This window comes from Apodemus sylvaticus, chromosome X (genome assembly GCF_947179515.1).
Source record: "Apodemus sylvaticus chromosome X, mApoSyl1.1, whole genome shotgun sequence".
NCBI lineage: Eukaryota > Metazoa > Chordata > Mammalia > Rodentia > Muridae > Apodemus > Apodemus sylvaticus.
The window spans coordinates 18,080,704-18,098,549 of record NC_067495.1 but is presented as its reverse complement, the minus strand read 5'-3'; the positions used below and the strand labels follow the sequence as shown (position 1 = coordinate 18,098,549).

Here is a 17,846-nt window from a genome sequence, read left to right as displayed (position 1 = left end):
CTTTTTGACCTATAAGTTACTTAGAGGTATTTGCAAAATTTCATGTTATCTATTATTTCTTTGTACTTCAGTTGTTGTGTGAAAAGATATTTTGTGTGATTTCTATTCTTTCAGATTTACTATGGATTATTTAATAACCTAGGATATGTTTTTTTCTGGACTAGTGCTTCTTGCACAATTAGGAAGAATTTGTACTCTGATGGTAAGTGGAGTCTTCTAAACATCTGAGTTAGAGTCAGAGAAAAATGGTAAGTTGGGCTTCACTTTCATTTTCTGTAGGTCCTTGATTTTCTTTCTTTCTTTCTTTCTTTCTTTCTTTCTTTCTTTCTTTCTTTCTTTCTTTCTTTCTTTCTTTCTTTCTTTCTTTTTTCTTTCTTTCTTTCTTTCCTTCCTTCCTTCCTTCCTTCCTTCCTTCCTTCATCCATCCATCCCTCCTTCCTTCCTTCTTCCTCCTCTTCTTCCTCCTTATTTCTCTTTCTCCTCCTCTTCCCTTCTCCTCCCCCCTTCTTGTTTTTGAGACACAGTTTCTCCGTGTAACCTGGCCATTCTGGAGCTTGCTTTGTAGACCAGGCTGGCCTCAAACTCATAGAGGCCTGCCTCTGTCCCCCAAGTGTTGGGATTAAAAGTGTGTGCCACCACTACTAAGTCCTTGATAACTTCTATCCACTGATTTTTACAAACTGCATTTTGAACATTTCATCTTTTTAAATCCATTCATTAGACTAATCTTTTTTTTTCCTGGATAAACTGTTGGGAATTTTCTTAATAAGGGTCACACTGGTCTGGAATAAAGGTGATTTGTCTTATTTCTAATTTAAACTTTCTTTTGAGACTGTTATCTCACTCTTTAGCCCTGGCTGGCCAGCAACTTGCTATGTAGACCAGGCTGGCCTTGGACTCACTAAGATCTGCCTGCTTCTGCTTCCTAAGTGCTGGGATTAAAGGCATGTGCTGCCAGATAAAAAGAAAGTTTAGCATTTGATTTTTTAAATTTTATTTTGTGTGTGTATATAAAAAGTAACTTTTATTCTCTTATAATTGTTGTCTTCAAGGCTTACTGCCTCCATCTGCTTACCTAGGCCTAGCCCTGGAAGCTTCTAGACTCCATATAATCTAATCTAGGCCTAGAATGTTTTCAGCCTCTCATATTTACTGCCAAATAAAATCAACCTTTCTAGTTCTTTTTGAACTCTGTTCTTTCCAATTCAACTGTTTTGGCTCAAACTCCTCTTCCAGGTGATTTATTCAATCTTACTTCTCTTGGCTTCTCCTGAATCACTCTGCTTGGCCTCATACTAACTCTAGTTAGTTTTTCAAATCTTCTGGCTCATTCTGTCTTTACCTGTGTCTATCTTGTTCTCTCTTCAATCTGTCCCCGTAAAACTCTTCTGATAAAGCTGCCTCCTCCTCCCTCTCTGTGCTGCTCTGCTCCCCTCTCAGCTCTACTACGCTGCTCTCCATGAACTCTCCTGTATTCCTGGACTGCACTCCCTTCTCCTGTGCTGTCTATCTCTCCTCCTTAAGTAGCTTCCCTTTCCTCCCTCTTCTTGTGACACTTGGGCATATCCTATTCTGTCAAATCTTTCTCTGATTCATCATTTTGTCTGCCACTCAATTAGACATCATTTTCAAACATATGTGCTTCCAACATATGTGCTTCCTTCTACAAACTAACTTTACCTTCATTGTTTGGGATTAAAGGTATATACTAAGAGCATGTCGTATTCCAGCCAGAGGATTAAAAGTGTGTGCTAAGGGCTGAGCCACATGACTAGAAACAGGTTCAAATATCTGACAGAGAAAGAGAGAGAGAGAGAGAGAGAGAGAGAGAGAGAGAGTCAGACAGAGACAGAGACTGTGATATCTTACTACCTAGAATTTCTGTTTTGTTGCCTAGTAGTTGATGTAAGAGTGGATGTTCCTTTCTTATTTCTGTGGGTTTTCATGCATTTCATTTACAGGCTGTGATCCAAGTAATCCAACAATGGCTGCTTATGTATGAAAGGTCCAAGATTCCAGTAGTTGTTCATTCCTCAAGGCTGGGTCTCCCTGCTGGTCTTCAGTATATGCCAGAATCCCAAAGAAAACTTGCTAGCAAGGATGGAAGCAAGCAGACAAAGAGAGTGAGTTTTTCTATTCCCCAATGTGTATTTTACCATGTTGTTGGTAACAATTAGTTCTCTAACTGGAATTAAGGCCAGCTTGACAGGAAGGAAGTCATGCCTGCTATTGGATACTTAACTACTTGCAGCTAGTGATATCAGGAATCTTAGAGCACAACCTATTACTGCTTTTAGTAAACCAGCAACAATTCCTAACTGCATTCTAAATATTCATCTGTATACACACAGAGAAGTGTAGTTTTCACCCCTCGTCTTACTTAGTCAATGTTCTATTGTCATGAAGAGATAGTATGACCATGGCAACTCTGACAAAGAAAAATATTTAATCGGGGCTGACATACATACAGTTTCAGAGGTTTAGTCCATTATCATCATGGTGGCATATCGGCAAACATGGTGCTGGAGGGGTCACTCAGAGTTTTATATCTTGACCAGCAGGCAGCAGGTTGTGTGTGTGTGTGTGTGTGTGTGTGTGTATAAGAGAGAGAGACACACACACACAGAGAGACAGACAGACAGACATGGACAGACAGACAGATATTGGACCTAGATTGAGCATTTGGAACCCAAAAGCCCACCCCTAGTGACACACCTACCCCAACAAGGCCACACTTACTCCAACAAGGCTACAATTACTGATCCCTGTCAGAAACACTTCCTAATGACCAAGTAGTTCAAATTTATGATTCTATAGGGGCCATTCTTACTCAAACCACCACATGCCTTATCAAGGAAACTTCCCTTTACAACAGAGGGAGATCATTACAGAAAGCCACAACTGATGAAAACTCAGAAACCAAGTGATAATGGGATACCCAGCCCAAATTGATCTCACTACCTAGAATTTCTGTTTTGTTGCCTAGTAGTTGATGTAAGAGTGGATACATCTACAACACAACGCCTACCTTGAAGGCTTAGGGATCATTGCAGAAGAGATGACAGTGTAAGAGCCGGAGGACAAGAAAATGTGCTGTGAGATTGTATATTTTAGAAATGATAGGGAAGCTTTACTCATGATATCTCAACAATATGGCTTCCCAAACAAGACCTGAACAGATACATCACCAATAGGCATGCTAACATGGAAGTGGGAAATCTCATGGGGCCTCAACCCTGGACAAAGAGACAACTAAGAACTGCTGAGGGCAAGAGAAATGGTCTTCTCCAAGAATGAGCCCCCTAATTGGTTATCCAACACTGAATGATCAGCTCTGAAATTCTATACATACAAGTAACACTAACCAGACAGTGCAGGTTGGATTTGTATATTTAGACATTTATATATATCTGTAACAATGATGATCAATGAAAGAGATGAAGCAACAAAGGTATATGGGAGAGATTGGAGGAAAAAAAGGGAAGAGGGAAATAATGTAGTATTTTAATTTTAAAATAAAAAATACTTAAAATTGTTACTTGTTTTTTTTAAGCATCTTCTGTGTATTTGTTGAGACTTTTAATTTTATCATTTGTTGCAATCCTAAAGAATATTTGAAAGTATGGGAGCACCTTCGTGTTGTTCTAGCCCTTGGGAGATGGAGGCAGGAGGATCAGGGTTCAAGGCCAGTCATGACCACATAACAAATTCCAGATCAATCTAGATTAAATGAAATAAGACAAAGCAAGGAAAACCATATATACTAGTACTAGGTGTGTTCTGGGTGCCAGTGCCTCAAGCTCTCTCATTTAATGAAGAGAATCCAAGCATGTGTCTTTGAATACATCTACATCTCTGCTACTTTCTGTCTTTCTCTCCATTGGGTCACCAGTAACTTCTGAACCACGATTCTATTGCAATATGAATATAGTAAATCCCTCCTTTGGTCACAAGAAACTCGCTTCTACTAGAACAACTTTGCTGCTCATTGAGTGTAATTGGCTTATAAAAAATTGCTGTTTTAATACACACACACACACACACACACACACACACACGCATCAAGATCATGAAAATATCGTTCACTTTCAAAAGTATCTTTTAGAATAAGATCTAATCAGATTTTTAGGTATACCTTGTTCCACCCAAGGTCGGTATGCAAAACTACTAAAACTTATAAATGTTTTAAAATTTTGCTTTAACAATACCAACGTCATTGCCATATCTGAGTCTGTTTCTTACATTTCCCGTCTCTTCAATCTGTGTTTGTCTTTTTGTTTCAGTGTACCTTGTAAAACTGGTTATAACTTCTGTGAACTGTCCTTCAGTGCTTTGGGGGTCAAGCATGGAGAAAAGAGGTCACACGTAATCTACTTCTATGATTAGAATTCATTCTTTCTGTTAGCCTGTCTTTGAACTTGGAAGTTTAATATTTACCTCCTCATAAACAGAGCAGCAATTCCACATTTTCCTTCCTGCAGGTTGCTTGGACCCTCATGAAACATCAATAGCTTAGGCTCTGAGAGAACAGTTTGACTTTCTGGAAATCCTTGATAAGAATAGAATGTGCTTGCACATTCCAAAATGTCTCCTGTTCCTATCTTCTTGCCAGAAATTCAGGGGGACTTAACCCTGATAATCATTGTGAGAATTATCCTGAGCTTCTACAGGTAGAACTCAAAAGTATGAGACCCCTGCTGTAAGACTGAGTTCCCCTTGATCTTTTTATATTTAGAACCCTTATTGTCTTATCACCAGACAAACCATATTGTTTTCATAGAATGATATGGTCTGTGGAAGACTCATATTTCAAGTAACTAACCTAGGAACCAGAGCAAAGTCAAGCTGGTTTGCAGGGTCAAAGACACAATTGGACCAAATGCGATTAGCATGCACGAAAAAAGATGCATCTGTTAGAAAAAGGTCTATGAATGATTGAGTACAAGAATATGAGGTTATTACACTGACACTCCCGAGGAACAGAAAATGCAGTTCCTTTGAGACAACTTAGTAGAGTGTAGGCACAAGGAATCCCTGCTGAATAGCCACGAGTTGAATTAACATGCACTTGTATCTTCTTCTTCTTTCTTTCTTATTTTATTTATTTACATTTCAAATGTCCCCTTCCCAGTCTCCCCTATGCAAACTCCCCATTCCATGCACTTTCCCCTTCACCTCTAAGAGGGTGTGCCCCACTCACCCACTCACTCCTGCCTCACCCCTCTAGCATCCCCTTCGCTGGGGCAATAAGCCTCCACAGGACCAAGTGACTCCCCTCCTACTGATGCCAGATAAGGAAATCCTTTGCTACATATGTAGCTGGAGCCATGGACCCATCCGTGTATATTCTTTGGTTCGTGGTTTAGTCCCTGGGAGCTCTGAGGGGTCTGGTTAGTTGCTAATGTTGTTCTTCCTATGGGGTTGTAAACCTCTTCATCTACTTCAGTCCTTCCCCTCACTCTTTCACTAGGGTCTGTGGGCTCTGTCCAGTGGTTGGCTGTGGGTATCTGCATCTATTTTAGATGCTGGCAGAGTCTCTCAGAGGACAGCCATATTAGGCTCCTGTCTGCAAACATTTCTTGGCATCAGCAATAGTGTCTGGTTTGGAATCTGCCAATGGGATGGATCTCCAGGTGTGGCATCCTCTGCGTGGCCTTTCCTTCACTTTCTGCTCCATTTATTGTCCTTGCATTTCCTTTAGACAGGAGTAGTTCTGGGTTGAAAATTTTGAGATGGGTGAGTGGCCCCTTCCCTCCACTGGGGGCCATGCCTATCTACTGGAGGTGGTCTCTTCAGGTTTGATCTCCTTTCTGTTGGGTATTTTGGCTAATGCCATCCCCTTGGGTCCTAGGAGCCTCTTGCATCCTGGCATCTGGGACTTTCTAGTGGTTCCTCTGTTCCCTGTCTCCCACTGCCACCTATCTCTATTCATTCTCCTGACCCTCTGGACTTCTCTCTTGTCTCTCCCCATACCTGAACCTGCCCCACCTTTCCCTTCCCCCACCAGGACCCTTCCTCCTTCTACCTCCCATGATTATTTTGTTTCCCTTTCTAAGTGGGATTAAAGAATTCACACTTTGGCCTTCCTTCTTGTTAAGCTTCAAATGGTCTGTGGGTTATATCCTAGGTATTCTGTACTTTTTTTCTAATACCACTTATCGGTGAGTACATACCATGTATGTCCTTTTGGGTCTGGGTTACCTAACTCAGGTTGATATTATCTAGTTTCATCAGTTTGCCTGCAATTTTGGGAAGTTGTTTTAATAGCTAAGTAGTAATCCATTGTGTAAAGTACCAATTTTCTGTATCCATTCTTCTTTGAGGGACATCTAGGTTATTTCCAGTTACTGGTCATTATAAATAAGACTGTTATGAACATAGTGGACCACGTGTCCTTGTTATATGTTGAAGCATCTTTTGGGTATATGCCCAGGAGTTGTATAGCTGGCTATTCAGGTAGATCTATTTCCAATTATTTGAGGAATCTCCAGATTGATTTCCAAAGTGATTGTACAAGCTTGCAATTCCACAAACAGTGGAGGAGTGGTTCACATCCTCTCCAGCATTTACTGTCACCTGAGTTTTTTTTTTTATTCGATATATTCTTTATTTACATTTCAAATGATCCCCCCTTTCCCCTTTTCCTCCTCAAAAGTCCCATAAGCTCTCTTCCCTTCCCCAATTCTCCCATCCACCCCTTCCTGCTTCCCTGTTCTTGTATTCCCCTACACTGCTGCACTGAACCTTTCCAGAACCAGGGGCCACTCCGTCCTTCTTCTTGGACATCATTTGATATGTGGATTGTGTCTTGGGTATTCCACGCTTCTAGGCTAATCAGTGAGTGCATACCATGAGTGTTCGTCACCTGAGTTTTTGATCTTAGCCATTCTTATTGATGTAAGGTAGAACTCAGTTTCATTTTGATTTCCATTTCCCTGATGATTAAGGGTATTGAACATTTCTTTAGGTGATTCTCAGCCATTTGAGACTCTTCAGTTGAGAATTCTCTGTTTAGCTCTGTACCCCATTTCAAAATTGGGTTATTTGTTTTTTCTGGAAGTTAGCTTCTTGAATTTTTTTTTATATATTTTAGATATTAACTCCTATTGGGTGTGGGGTTGGTGAGAATTTTTCCCAAAATGTAGGTTGCTGATTCGTCCTTCGTGTCTTTTGCCTTACAAAAGTGTTTCAGTTTTGTGAGATCCCATTTATCAATTATGGATATTAGAACCTGAACCATTAGAGTTCTGTTTAGGAAATTACCCCTGTGCCAATGAGTTTGAGGCTCTTTCCCACTTTCTTTTCTATGAAATTCAGTGTATCTGGTTTTATGTGGAGGTCCTTGATCCACTTTGACTTGAGATTTGTACAGGGAGATAAAAATGGATCTATTTTCATTCTTCTACATGGAGACCACCAGTTTTGAACCAACACCATTTGTTGAAAATGCTGTCTTTTTTTCCCCACTGGATGGTTTTAGCTTCTTTGTCAAAGATCAAGTGACCATAGGTGTGTGGGTTCATTTCTGGGTCTTCAATTCTATTCCATTGATCAACCTGTCTGTTTCTATACTAATACCGTACAGTTTCTATCCTTATTGTTCTGTAGTCCATCTTGAGGTCAGGGATGGTGATTCCCCCAGAAGACATTTATTGTTTTTTTTTTTGTCTTTTTTTTTATTCGATATATTTTTTATTTACATTTCAAATGATTTCCCCTTTTCTAGACTCCCCACTCCCCGAAAGTCCCATCAGCCCCCTTCTCTCCCCCTGTTTTCCCACCCAACCCTTCCCACTTCCCTGTTCTGATTTGGCTCTATACTGCTTCACTGAGTCTTTCCAGAACAAGGGGCCACTCCTCCATTCTTCTTATACTTCATTTGATGTGTGGATTATGTTTTGGGTATTCCAGTTTTCTAGGTTAACACCCACTTATTAGTGAGTGCATACCATGATTCATCTTTTGAGTCTGGGTTACCTCACTTAGTATGATGTTCTTCAGCTCCATCCATTTACCTACAAATTTCATGAATTCATTGTTTCTAATGGCTGAATAGTACTCCATTGTGTAGATATACCACATTTTTTGCATCCACTCTTCTGTTGAGGGATATCTGGGTTCTTTCCAGCTTCTGGCAATTATAAATAGGGCTGCTATGAACATAGTGGAACATGTATCCTTATTACATGCTGGGGAATCTTCTGGGTATACGCCCAGGAGTGGTATAGCAGGATCTTCTGGAAGTGAGGTGCCCGGTTTTCAGAGGAACCGCCAGACTGATTTCCAGAGTGGTTGTACCAATTTGCAACTCCACCAGCAGTGGAGGAGTGTTCCTCTTTCTCCACATCCTCGACAACATCTGCTGTCTCCTGAATTTTTAATCTTAGCCATTCTGACTGGTGTAAGGTGAAATCTCAGGGTTGTTTTGATTTGCATTTCCCTAATGACTAATGAAGTTGAGCATTTTTTAAAGATGCTTCTTCTTTGTTTAATTCTGTACTCCATTTTTTAATAGGGTTATTTGGTTTTCTGGAGTCTAACTTCTTGAGTTCTTTATATATATATTGGATATTTGCCCTCTATCTGATGTAGGATTGGTGAAGATCTTTTTCCAATTTGTTGGTTGCCGATTTGCCCTTTTGATGGTGTTCTTTGCCTTACAGAAACTTTGTAATTTTATGAGGTCCCATTTGTCAATTCTTGATCTTAGAGCATAAGCTATTGGTGTTCTGTTCAGGAACTTTCCCCCTGTACCGATGTCCTCAAGGGTCTTGCCCAGTTTCTTTTCTATTAGCTTGAGAGTGTCTGGCTTTATGTGGAGGTCCTTGATCCATTTGGATTTGAGCTTAGTACTAGGAGACAAGGATGGATCAATTCCCATTCTTCTGCATGCTGACCTCCAGTTGAACCAGCACCATTTGTTGAAAAGGCTATCTTTTTTCCATTGGATGTTTTCAGCCTCTTTGTCGAGGATCAAGTGGCCATAGGTGTGTGGGTTCATTTCTGGATCTTCAATCCTGTTCCATTGATCAACCTGCCTGTCACTGTACCAATACCATGCAGTTTTTAACACTATTGCTCTGTAGTATTGCTTGAGGTCAGGGATACTGATTCCCCCAGAATTTCTTTTATTGTTGAGAATAGTTTTAGCTATCCTGGGTTTTTTGTTATTCCAGATGAATTTGAGGATTGCTCTTTCTAACTCTGTGAAGAATTGAGTTGGGATATTGATGGGTATTGCATTGAATCTGTATATTGCTTTTGGCAAAATGGCCATTTTAACTATATTAATCCTGCCGATCCATGAGCATGGGAGGTTTTTCCATTTTTTTGAGGTCTTCTTCCATTTCCTTCTTCAGAGTCTTGAAGTTCTTGTCATACAGATCTTTTATTGTTAATGTCAAGAATATTATCACAAGGCAAGCCATCTTTACTCTAATGTGTAAAGGGCAAAACCACATGTAGCTATTTCGTACTGTTTCCCATCTGAAGCTAAAGGTTACAAGGGCTGGGATAAGCAAAGTGATAAGATCATCCCCACCCTGAGAATCCACTACCAACAATGACAGGAAAGCCCTGTAGATTTAGGCATCTTTATTGTTTGTTTGCCTCATACACTGTCTCATGTAATCCAGTTTGGCCTCCAACTTCCTATGCAGCTCTGGCTGGCCTGGAACTCCTGACGTTGTTGCCTTCGCCTTCCTGGTCATCTTTATTACAAGCTTGAGTAAGCCTTTGTTCACACTTCCTTGAGAAACAAGCTATAAAACATAACGAGGGCAGCTGTTAAGGTGATTTAGTTTGATTTAAGTCAAAACAAATTTTATGTATGTATGCTAAAAAAAAAAAACAAAGCAAACCATGGACACCTTTAACAAAATACTGGGAAATAAGCTCAAACACAATTACTTTTCAGAACTGTTTTCTGAAAATGGTCCCGATAATGCTGAGTTATAGACGATCATGAGGATCTATATCATCGCACCTGGTTATTGGAAGTTTTGGGGTCAGGTTGTGTCCTAAGCTGGAATTTGCTCAGATATTAACTTTTAAACAAGGGAATAGCCGATGTATCACTTGTCTCAAATATTTACAAACTACATATGGTATAATGTTAGATTCTATCCTTATTCTGGTCTAAGTCTTGTTCCTTGTGTTTGTTGCTTTGTTTTGAGAGAGGATGTAGTCAAGGGTGGCTTTGAAATCTTAATCCTCCTGCCTTTGTCTTCCAGGTGTTAGGATTGTAGCTATGTACCACCACACCTGACACTACTGTTTGGGAAGGTCACCAGCCTTCTCAAACTGAAGGGGGAGAGCCAGGCCTTCACTGAGATGCTCATACCAACATAGGAAGCTGCTGACAACACATGTCAACAGTACCAGTGCCATGCTGACAGCCCAACTACGTCTAGTTCTCCCAGGACAAGTGCTCAAGATCAATAGCTCCCCAAACCAGGTGAATGCCAATGGGGTGACCTTGCAGGTGGTGAAGTTGGTCCATTTGGGAACCCTGGCCTTCATGGTCTCCAGTGGCCCACGGACACCAGGATGGTAATGACTGACCAGAACGCTGAACTCAGGATCATCATGGGAAAAATCCTCACTACTCAGTGAGCCTGGATGCTCTGCACCAGACTTTCTCCAAGTGTGGCACTGCCCTCGGGACCATCATCTTCACTAAGACCAACAAGTTGCAGGTACTGCTATACTATGTCCACCACTTGAGCATCTAGCATGCTAAGCTGTTTCTAGACAGCCAGAAGAGCTCCAATTCTTGCTACATACCACACATCAACTTTTTTTTTAAGTTCATAGTATCAGTTGGTTTTTTTGTCAACTTGACAATAAACCTAGACCTATATCTGGGAAGTGGGAATCATAGTTGAAAACTGCCTTCATAAGGTTACCCTGTAGGTAAATAGATGGGGGTATTGTCTTGATTAATGGTTCATGCGTCAGGGCCCAGCCCACTGTGGATGGTACCATTCATAGGCAGGTGGTCCTGGGTATATAAGATGGATGGTACCATCCATAGGCAGGTGGTCCTGGGTATATAAGATGGATGGTACCATTCATAGGCAGGTGGTCCTGGGTATATAAGATGGATGGTACCATTCATAGGCAGGTGGTCCTGGGTATATAAGATGGATGGTACCATTCATAGGCAGGTGATCCTGGGTATATAAGAAAGCAGGCTGAGAAAGCCATACAAGCAAGCCAGCATGCAGCATTTCTCCATGACCTCTGCTTTAGTTCCTGATTCCAGGTTCCTGCCTTGAGCTCCTTCCCTGGCTTCCCTTAGTGACAGAGGGCGACCCAGGAGGTGTAAGCTGAAGTAACCTTTCCTCCCCACATTGCTCTTGGTCATGCTTTATCACAGCATTGGAATCTTGCAGTCACGTCACTGTCTGCAACAGCAAGTACAAGAGTCATGACTACTCTCTGAGGCCTGCCTTTGGGGAACAGACAGCTTCTTGGAGCAGGCCATGGTGACAGCATCGTCCCTTTTGACCCTAACGTCTACTCTCTGCTTCCCCGCCAACCTCCTCCACCAGGCATACCATCGGCAGCAGTTACAACTACAGCAGGCTGCTTCGCCATTTCAAGTCTGACAGTGTCAGGGATTCCATCTTGCTGGTCGGCAACCTGAACAGTGGAAGTCACACAGCCAATGCCTTTATTCCCTTCAGTATCTATGGTTATATGGAGCAGGTGGAAGATCTTTTCAGGAGAACTTAGCAGGCCCAGCTGGCCACGAGGCACCCAAACAATCTGCATGGGAAGGCAACGTACATTACAATGTCAAAGCAACAAAGTATGCTTCTGCCTTGTGAGGGCCAGGAAGACCAGGGCTTCACCAAACACTCTGACAGCTCAACACTGCACTGCTTCACAAAGCTGGGCCCAAGTTCTTTAAGGAATTCTTCCTGCTCTCAGCTACCCTGTACCTTGCCAACATCCCTTCCTCGGTGTCAGAGGAGTTCCTCTAGAACTTCTTCTCAAGCAACAAGGGCATGACCAAGGGCTCAATATTCTTCCAGGGACTGCATCCCTGACTCCTTGTTCTCTCTTCCACACATCATCCCTACTGGAAGAATCATGAGATGGTTCTGATCCAGATGAGTTCGTTGGAGGAGGAAGTGCAGCCACCAGATAAGCTGCAAATCTACAACTCAAGCAGCCCTGAACAAATAGAACAATGTCGGTGGGATTGCTATCCCAGAATCTGTGATATAGTATAGAACTGTAGTAGTGAAACTATGTCACTGCCACCAAACAGACATGTATGCCTGTGGTACAAAACAGAAGACCCAAACATGAGTACTTGTAACTGCAGCCATCTGCTATTTGATAAAGAGGCAAAAACACACCCTGGAAAAAAGACAGAGCATCTTCAACAAATGGTGGTTAAAGCTGAAAACTATATGGCCATGTGTGGATGAACGGATTAGATTCATACCTGTTAATCTGCACAAAAATTGGATCCAAATGTACCAATGGCTTCAATTTGAAACCTGTACCATCAAAGCTGCTACAAGCAAACATATGCCATTCCCCACAAGAGAGAGATGAAGGAAAGGACTTTCTCAGTAGGATCACATTTGTTCAGGAATTAAGGTCACCAATTGACAACAGGGGCCTCATAAAACTGAAAAGCTTCTGTGCAGCTAAGGAAATAATCAAGTGGAGAGGAAGCCCACAGAATGGGAGAGCATCTTGGCCAGCTACACATCTGTCAGAAGGCTAATGTCTAAAATATATGAGGAACTCAAAGAATACATAGTCAAGGAAACAAACAACCCAATTAAAAAGTGGTCTGTGGATGTAGATAGTTTCAACAGAAAATAGAAAGGGCTAAGAAATACCTCAGAAAAAACATGTAACTTCCTTAGCAATTAGGGTAATGTAAACTAAACCAATGCTGACAATTCTTAACGAGACCACGGACAACAATTGCTGCTGCAGATATGTCAGTGGGAATGCAAACTGGAGCAGCCACTCTGGACGTCAGTATGGAGAATTCTCAAAAAGCTAATAGTAAATCTACCACATAACCCAGCTCTGCCCCTTTGGCATACACCCAAGGGGCATCCTACTCCATAGATACTTGCTCGTCTGTTTCACTATTGCTCTACAGCTAGGACATGGAATCAAATTAAATGTCTGACAACTGTCAAATGAATAATGAAGATATGGTTCCAGAAGGCCTAAGAATCCAGTAGTTGCTCAGTGCCAGAGGCTGGATAGCTCAGCTGGTTTTCAGTATATGCAAGAGTCCCAAAGAAGTAGGCTCTAATGCCAGTGAAGGGATAGACTTGCTAACCAGGTGAGAGCAAGCAGGCCAAGAGAGAGCAAGCTGCCTTCTTCTATGTCCTTCATATAGGCTGCCAACAGAAGGTGTGGCCCAGATTAAAGATGGATCTTTCCAGCCTCAAAGATCTGAATTAAAAGTGAATTTTCTCACTTCAAATTATTTAATTAAGAACAAATTCCCTCACAGGGATAGCCACTTGAATTTAATTAATCTCAGAAGTAGTCAAATTGACAGTCAAGGATAGCTACCACAGAAACCATAAGTGGAGTGAGTTGGTGGGTGTTGGGCTTGAGACAGGAATAGCAAGCAGTACACAGGTAATATGGAGTGAGAAACAACAAAAAATAGGGAAGGGGTCCAACTTGGGAGGAAAGAGGGAGGTCAATACAGACAGAGAAGGAATGTGGGACAAATAATTGTGCGTGTGTGTGTGTGTGTGTGTGTGTATGTGTGTGTGTGTGTGTGTTCTGTGTTATTTGGATTATTTGGTAGATTTATTTTTAGCTTTAAAAAAGATTTATATATATATATATATGTGTATATATATATATATGTATATATATATACACACACACACACATATAAAGAGCAGTCAGTGCTCTTAACCGCTGAGCCATCTCTCTAGCCCCTTATTTTTAGCTTTTTGAGGAGTTTCCATGCTGACTTCTAGAGACTGACAGTGTTTCCCACAAGAATCATAGTTTAAAAAATAGCCAAGTTGTGTCTCTGCCTCTTTGCCTGCTGGTGAGACTTTTCATCCTGTTAGGTTATCTTGTTTAGCCTTGGTGTGAGGACTTTTGCCTTGCCTGATTGCATTTTGTTTTGTCATTCTGTTTCCTAGAGGCCTGCTTTTTATTAATGGGAGGAGAGGGAAGGAAGTGGTGGTGGGAGAGATGGAGGGAACAGGTACTGTGGTTTGAATGTGTGAAGAATTCATTTTTAACAATTCATCATCATCATCATCATCATCATCATCATCATCATCACAGTACCAAGCTTGGTTCAAAAGGTTGTGACTCTGAAAACAATATAGATTATAGTTGTAGCCCTTGGTTGCCTATCAGGGGTTGAGTGGAGACCCTATTGCTGAATACACCAGACAGTTAGGATAAACAATCTTAAGTTGAATGTGACCTGAAAACCTCTTCCACTATTCTAGAAAATACTATGGAAGCTGCCAAGGAAGAGCACTTAAACAGTCCTACCCAGTCTTACGTATGAACCAGAACAATTACCATCTTGGAAAGATGTACCTGCAGGTAGAATAAGTGCTACTCACCTGCTGGTGGCAACCAACAGCTCTGTCATAGTCTTAAAGCCCACTAAAATCATGCCTGGTACTGGAAACCTAGTCAACTTCATAGGGCTCGTGAGGTTATGGACTGCAGAAAAGATTGTACTGCTGCCACTTTGCTAGACCAGCAGAATTCCTAATAAATTTTTAATTCTTATCCTTATACCCACAGATAAATGTAGCTACCACCAGGAAGCCTCTCTCTACTGCAAATGGAGACCATCAAAGGAAACCACAACTGGACACACTGCAGAGAGTAGCGGATTGGGGGAACTCAGGCCCAGCCAACACATCTCAAGCTCAGTTCTTGCATCTATTGCTCAGGAAACATTGAGGAAGAGAGAGTGGAAGGATTGTAAAAGCGAGAATACCTGGAAGTCTGCAGTGAAACAGTTTCTTCTAGAAATGGCTGAATAAACAAAGCCAGAACAATGCCAATATCAATGGAGATTTTTAACATAGGAGAGAAAATTTTCACTGGATTCTACCACCAGACAGAGGGCTATAGACAACTAATGAGTTCTGGGAGAATTAGCCTCTCCCAAGGATACGCTCATATACTTATTGGTTGTTTGATGCAGAATGGTCAGAATAGAAACCATATATACTCAAATAACAAAATGGACCCAGGATCTTGGATCACACATACTCATATATACATAGATATGCACGTAACAGTAATAACAAAAAGAGGCCATCAACTTGAGAGTAAGGCCTAGGAGAGGCTGGAGGGAGAGAAGTAAGGTGTAATTCTGCTTTAATGAAAAACATCAACTAAAATAACCTTACAGACCAGATGTATATTTTTTAAAAAGAATCAGTTTACCAGTTCTTTTAAAAATTAAAACTTAGTCAGGCATGTTTGCATGCATCTTTAGTCCTGGCACTCGGGAGGCAAAGGCAGGTAGATCTCTGTGAGTTCAAGACCAGCCTGGACTACAGGACACCTAAGGGCTACACAGAGAAATTCTGTTTCAAAACAAAAACCCCACACAACTATAATAAACTAAGTAAAACTAAGTAGTTAATAAAAAAAAATCTAGCTTGTTTTACAGTCTATGCAGGGGCCTGTGCCTGGAAAGGCCCAGGTGCGAGGTCTCAGCAGTCCCTAGAACATAGCCACCTTCTTGGGCCTTATACACTAGTACCCCACAACTCGCTTACTCAGGTCACCAGGGTCTGTTTTGACCTCCAGCTGAATGAGGTGACCTGTACCATGGGATTCCTAGGCTGTTCAAAAGCTGTGGCTGATGCTCCTCACCTTGTAATCAAATGACCTGATTCTTCTAGGTTGCTAGGCAGACCAGAGGCCCTGCCACCCTTGGCTGCAGAACTTTCATGATGTTTTGTGTGGATGCACTCCCATCCCTAGCAATATTTCCAGTAGAATCCTAAACTTTCCCCATTTTTTGTGTGTACTTCTATGCAACTTTTTATAGCCACGATACAATGGTATGCACGTACTCCTAGTTTCTATGCACCTATGCTCTTCTCTTCCTTCCTGGTAGCCAGTTCACAGTTGGGACTCAAGCTGACACAGCCTCCACCTGCCCTATCAGGAGAAACAGCTTTGAAACTGTCGGGGCATTTCCACCTCCAAATTTTGTACCAAAGTTTGTTTCTATCCACCTCTCACTTGTGCCCAGGTGGAAGGGCTGATTCCAGGCCTTACCAGGTCTCCTCAACCCCCATCTCTGTCTTTATCCTCTCTTCAAAGGAGGCTGACTTGGACAAGTCAAGAGTGTGAAAAATTCTGATTTTATACCTGTGGGAGGGCATCAGTGTAGTGTTTGTTTTTAATGGTGGTAGGTGTATATTTTGGTAATAATTAATGATGGTGTGTGTGTGTGTGTGTGTGTGTGTGTGTGTGTTTCTATTCAAGCCATTTTACAACCTGTGTCTTTCCTTCTTTGCTGTAGAAGGAAGCATCAGCTGGACTGAGCCTGAATTCAGTAAGCTTCTGTGTCCTGTGGGGGATGGGGTGATGCATTAAAATACATGGAACCAGCATTCAAACAATGGAAATGCAATGTCAATTCTGCTCACTCTACAACTCACTCTACTTCAAGTATAATAAATATAAATGAAAACCATACATCAAAAATCTGTTTTTATATAGTGACCTTAAAGTTTAACATATTTTAACAACTTAGAAGAAAAAGCCTACTTTGAAGGAATTCCAACAGATAATTTTCAATTCACACAACACCTGTCTGTAGTAAAAGCATGAGTACGGATGTTTTGCCTGCCTGCATAGTTGGTGCCCACAGAGGACGGAAGAGGATCTCTGATACCCTGGAACTGGAGTTCCAGACAGTTGTGAGCTGTCATGTAGGTGTTGGGAGTTGAACCTGGGTCCTTTCAAAGAGCAATGAGTGCTCTTAACCACGGAGCCATTTCTTCAATCCTGGAAACTTGTTTTTAATGGTGATAATAGAAAGATCATAAGAAGCCCCAAGATCAAAATTAGGCCTGCTCATTGCTTCTGCTATTTCTGCCTCCACTCTCTGCAAGACAGTTACTCTAAGCAATAAATGCCAAGTATGTCCACATGGAGGCTGAGCTGCGTGTCTGCTACATATGTGCCAGGGGCCTCATTCCAGCCTCTGTGTGCTCTTTGTTTGGTGGCTCAGTCTCTGAGAGCTCCCAGAGGTCCAGGTTAGTTGACTCTGTTGGTCCTCCTGTGGGGTTCTCATCCTGACCTCAGTGGGAGAGGATGTACCTAATCTGGCAGAGACTTGCTACGCCAAGGCCTGGGGGATATCTAGAGCAGGACACTCTTTCATAGGAGGATGGGGGAATGGGCAGGGTCTCTGTGCGAGGGTACTTGGAAGGGGGCAGCGTTTGGAAAGTAGATAAGTAATTATAAAAAAAGTATGCAAGTCGGAAGAGTGGGTGCCCTTCCCTCAAAACAAGGGGAGAGCCATCAAACACACGAAGACCGAACTTCAGATGTTAAGGCTGACTGTTTCCAGTGATTTATCCGCCAGAGCTCCTATACAAAACTCTCCTATCCCATCATGGTCCCATCATCTGGTTGGCTGATTCCAGGGTAATTCTGTCTATGGCAGGTAAAGAGTTTTTTTCTATTAGAAAATTAGGGTCACCTGTTTCGCCCTTCCTGAATTTCTTTTCCTGTGTATCTTAATAGTTTGGGTCAATGACCTGTGCCTGCTACTCTGTTGTCTTTGGCCCTGCAGGGTCAGCTTTCTGCCAGTCCTTCCTCATCTCATCTGC

General features: G+C 41.8%; 1 long non-coding RNA gene across 1 annotated transcript; it reads left to right on the top strand.

Moving 5' to 3' along the window:
* The first annotated feature begins 111 nt into the window (after positions 1-111).
* On the top strand, positions 112-16,692 carry LOC127675634 (uncharacterized). Its single transcript, XR_007975497.1, has 4 exons — positions 112-202; positions 1,962-2,123; positions 10,233-10,697; positions 14,782-16,692. It is a non-coding gene; the product is annotated as an uncharacterized LOC127675634 (long non-coding RNA).
* The last annotated feature ends 1,154 nt before the right edge of the window (positions 16,693-17,846 follow it).